This window comes from Akebia trifoliata, chromosome 12 (genome assembly GCF_017979445.1).
Source record: "Akebia trifoliata isolate Shusen 1 chromosome 12, ASM1797944v1, whole genome shotgun sequence".
Lineage (NCBI taxonomy): Eukaryota > Viridiplantae > Streptophyta > Magnoliopsida > Ranunculales > Lardizabalaceae > Akebia > Akebia trifoliata.
This window is the reverse complement of record NC_141386.1, coordinates 15,756,549-15,761,487: the sequence shown is the minus strand read 5'-3', so window position 1 is coordinate 15,761,487 and position 4,939 is coordinate 15,756,549. Positions and strand designations below refer to the sequence as shown.

General features: G+C 41.2%; 1 long non-coding RNA gene across 1 annotated transcript; it reads left to right on the top strand.

Moving 5' to 3' along the window:
- The first annotated feature begins 225 nt into the window (after positions 1–225).
- Positions 226–2,815, top strand: LOC147388941 (uncharacterized). The gene is made up of 3 exons (XR_015170409.1): positions 226–586; positions 774–1,673; positions 1,749–2,815. It is a non-coding gene; the product is annotated as an uncharacterized LOC147388941 (long non-coding RNA).
- Positions 2,816–4,939: the final 2,124 nt, after the last annotated feature.

Below are 4,939 nucleotides of genomic sequence, written 5' to 3'. Positions count from 1 at the left end.
AGGAAAAATTATGTAAAATTCTCTAACAAATCTAATTTTGGTATTGGAGGCTCTGCTTTTTAAGGAAAAAAATCGATCTGAGAGTGAAACTGTGAACGTGGGCTTTAAGGACTTGGGTAAATATCGAGGCTCGATTTTTGTCATTAAATCATCACAAAAACGACCTCCACAATTGGCGTCGTCTGTGCGAACGACAGGTAGATACACGACGTACACATGGCCAACACTAGGAATAGAGGTAGAAGAATGGCAGCAAGGGCGGACAATGTGGGAGTTGCAGGAAATGTTGATTGGGCAGCAATGGAGGAAGGGCATGCCTAAGGTGAGCAAGACAATCTGTCGGCATTGGACATTCAACAGTTCTTAACACAGTTCAGGGGAGATTTACAGTGAAATCTGAATTATCAATCGGAGGAAATACAAGAACTCAGAAGGGAGAACGATCGCCTGAGATAGCAAAGGGAAGAAGAATTGGGGAACCATGGGGGAACTAAAAGAAAAGGAGGCCAGTATTCTGGGGACCAAAATCCCCAGGTAAGGAGCGAAGGAAATCGAGCCATCACGGAGTAATGCACACGGAGAAAAGGTGGTACAAGGACCCTTTAATTGTCTCTGAGAACTGAGAGTTTGCTCCTAGTATTCCTCATAAGGGATTTAGAGTCCCTCAGACCTTCCAGGCTAAAATTGGTTTTTAGATACCTGATCGTGTCTCACTCTTCAATTCTGTATGCAACTAAATTTGATTTTAACTTTGCTTTCCTTTTTTTCTACAGATTCTTCTACCCTTTCTAGTGTTGAGGTTAAGAAAGAACAGCGTAAAACATCCAAAGATAAGAGGCTAGGGGCAACATGCCTCCAAACCAGAGCTGCTGAGGGGGTGGTAGAGGGAAATCAGATCTATCTTCCCCTCTTTGCCTCGGCCACTTGCATGATGGGTTTATTTTGGTTAGGCTTCTTATGATCAGTTGAACAGATCTCGAAAGATCTCCCTTCTCCCTTTGCCTCTATTTCTGGTGTCCCTTCCCCTTCAATTCCCTTAGGGTATTTTGTTTCCATGAACATTGACCTCTCAGAGTTCATTTTCTCATTCTCCCCTGCCATTAAGGATAATCTACCCTTTGAATAGGATAAGATGAAGAAGAAGAAGAATCTTGCCCCTCGTGGCTCCACCTTAGTGAGTGGAGAGCAGATTGCTCTTACTTTTACCTATTCTTTTATTTTTTACTTCTATTGTTGTTGTTGCTTCGGATGTTGCTCCTATTGAGCTTCCTGAGGAGATTTAGGCTCAAACGTTGCAGAGTTTGGACACCATTAGGGAGCACAGCCCTATACCTGAACTTTAGTCGCGCAAGTGGTGCAGGCTGATTAGAAAAAGTTTGAGGAGTCCTTTCCCTCCAAAGGAGTCTGACCAAGAAGGTTCCAGTCACCTCAAGACTCCTATAGAGGAAGTTGTATTCTTTTAGAGGGGTTGTGGGGCCTTCATCCAGGATGGAAATGAGAATAATGATTTTCGGCCCTGTTATGATCATGTTTACAATAAAAGCTGTGGGGTTAGGAACCCTATCATTGTTGCTTCTTTGCTCTCCCACTCCATTCCTCCTAAGGATTGGGATGTTGCAGACTGGGCCAATGCTAAATTAGGCTTCGGTTAGTTTGTTCATGGCTTTTATCAGGTAATTCTCTGCTCTTGCCATACTACTCCTTACTTTTCATGTTTTACTTTCTTAATTGTTCTATTCTTTTTGCAGGCCAACGCCTATGGTACTTTGTCCTTCCTGAAATGGAATGAAGTAGAGAACTAGTTGCTACTTTGACTAGAGAGCATGAGGAAAACATTACTCTACTCCAGGCTGAGTAGGCCTCCTCTAGCCAATTTTTCCAAGAGGCTAAAAAGGAGATGGAGGCTAACTTGGCCCAATTTTCCAAGGAAAATTTAGACTTGGAAGCTACCAATAAGAAGCTGGCAGATCTCCAGGGTATTTTTCAATAGAGCTGCCCAATTATAAGAAAATAGTATAAAAGAGAGATGCAGAACTAGCGGATCTCCAAGAAAAGGTACGATAGAAAGATCTTGAGCTGGGCTTCTTTAGGGCTGGTATTGAGACAGCTAGGGTAGATTAGACCAAGGAAGATGAGGCTGAGACTAGGAGACTATTGGGAAAAGCTTCTACTAAGGCCTTTCATGAAGACTTTGAGACTGCTCGACTTCAGTATGAAGAGGAGGAAGATGAAGAAGACAAGGAGGATTATTATGGCCCTGAGGGTTTTCTTGTCAAGGAGATCTTTAGCTGGTTTGGTGACCATGGGCGAGTTCCACCCTTCCAACTAGATGAGGAGGGGAACCCCGTTGCTGTCCTAGATCGGGTCCCTGGTCAACTTATGGAGGTTGGACAAACCATAGATTTGGACCAAGCCAGAGCGTACAGTTCACCTGCTCAGACCAGTGACCTGTCTCCTGTCCCCATTATCGACGTCGATCAAGATGAGGCATTCTTCGAATCCTACTGTTGATATTTCATCTTCTGCCAACTAGTCATTTGCTGTTGAATGAAGATATGCTCCTTGGTTTCTATTGTATTTGCTTTTGCTGGTATTTTTTGTACTATCCCATTTTTGGGATCTTTCTTGTCCTTCTTTTACCATTAATTAGAAAATTTTGTTTTCACATCAACTATAGTTCTATTTTCATACTATTTACAATGTATACACAATCTAATAATTTGCTTTTTAAACTTAACCAAAATGATTTACTTACATTTCTGTTCTACGCATTCAACTATTGTTCTTGGACTTTATCAATATACTTTACTTGAGCTTCTATGCTACGTGCTTATACGTTGTTCTTGAATTTTAGCAATATATTTTACTTCTGCTTCTGTGCTACGTACTTAACCATTGTTATGCCTTTAACACTAACTTTTAATTTTTTCGCAATGTTTGGGTTGCACATGTTTTATGTCTTGTTGCCTCTTCCCCCCAGGTTCTACCTTAAGTAATTTTTACTTAGGTGGAACCTTTTTGTAAATGACCATGTAGTGTATGGTACAACTTTATGTACTTGGGGAGGTACTTTTGAGTTATTGTCCTTTAAGAATGCTCTAACTCAATGTTATGTAGCATATAACTTAATGCTTTCAAGGCATAATTGTATAATGCTCATCTCTGTTCCCAAAAGGGAAATTCTCTAGTGCTTCTAAGCTAAACTGCAGTCGTTCAACACTCTTCTCCTTACCATACGTAAAGGAGAGCTTCAAGAATCTACTTCAGCTAAACCAATCTTTGCATTCTATTACTCATGACAGAGCATAGTCGTCCAACTCTTCGCTCTGTTTGTCAAGCCAGAGGAGAGCTGCGAAGACCAAACTCTTGGAAGAGCCCAATTCAGTGCTATATTACTTATGTTAGAATAAGGCCCCGACCAGCTTCTTACTTTGTTAATTAAGGCAGAGAAGACCCATGTAGGCTCGAACCTAGGTGGCGTCCTTCTTTAGTGTTATTATACTCATGGCAGAATAGGGCCCTAACCAGCTTCTTATTGTACCAATTAGGGCAGAGAAAGCCCACGTAAGTCCAGATTTAGGTGGGATGCATCTTCAGTGCTTTTGACCTTATGATAGAGTAGGACCCCGACCAACTTCTTATCCTGCTAATTAAGGTAGAGAAGGCCCACGTAGGTCCAGACCCAGGTGGGATCCACTTTTAGTGCTATGTTACTCGTGTAAGAGCTGAGCCACGATTAGCTTTTTACTCTACTATTTAAGGTAGAGAAGACTTATGTAGGCCCGGATCCAGTTGGTATCCATCTTCAGTGCTAAATTACTCTCGTTAGAGTAGGGCCTCGACCAGCTTCTTATCCTGCCAATTAAGGTAGAAAAGACCCACGTAGGCCCAGATCCAGGTGGGATCCAACTTTAGTGCTAAATTACTCTCGTTAGAGTAGGACCCCTACCAGCTTTTTCCCCTGCCAATTAAGGTAAAGAAGACCCACGTAGGTCTAGATCTAGATGGGATCCAATTTTAGTGCTAAATCTGCGCACAAGCTACTAACAATAAAAAAATATTTATTTATTGATAATACATATATTCCATGGTCTATGCAGTTCTTGATCGGTCATTGTAACCAAGTAATATACTCCTTTATGGCCTACTCTTGCTACTCTGTATGACCGAGCTAGGACCCAACTTTCTATTATTCTACTCTTTTGTGTTTTGAAATACTCTTCGAAACACTAAGTCTCCTTCTTTGAATTACTTGTGGCAGACTCTCTTATTGAAGTAACTTTGTAGTTTCTAATGATAACTCTATCGTCTTATCAGAGCTGCTTCTCATTTTCCTTCCAACAAGTCTAATTTTGTAATTATCTGTTGGTGGTTCTGGTCAGTCTGCACTATTCTTGATCTTATTGTAGGGAAGCTATTCTTTGTTGGTATCACCGCCTCCATTCCATAGACCATAATGAATTGAGACATCTCGATGGAGGTTCTGACAGTTATCCTGTAGGCCTACAGTATGCCATGCAAGACCGTTGTCCATCTTCCCTTTGCTTCTCCCAACCTTTTCTTTGGTATGTCTATTAGTACTTTCTTTATTGCTTCAACCAGTCCATTTCCTTGTGGATACTGTGGTGTAGAAAATACCTGTGTTATTCCCTACAAAAATCTTTGATTTGCTCCCCTGCAAATTGTTTCCCATTATCTAAGACTGTAATGTGTGGCAGACCAAATCAATATATTAAGTTTTCCCATAAGAACTTTTGAACTTCCTATTGGAGTATTCTGACTAGAGGGAATGCTTTTACCCACTTGGTAAAGTTATATGTTGCTACCAACAAGAAAATTAGGTTACTTGGTTCCCTGGACAGCGGGCCTACTAGATCAATCCCTCATTGCGCAAACGACTAAGGGCTGATGAGGGAATTGAGCTACACTATTGATTGTC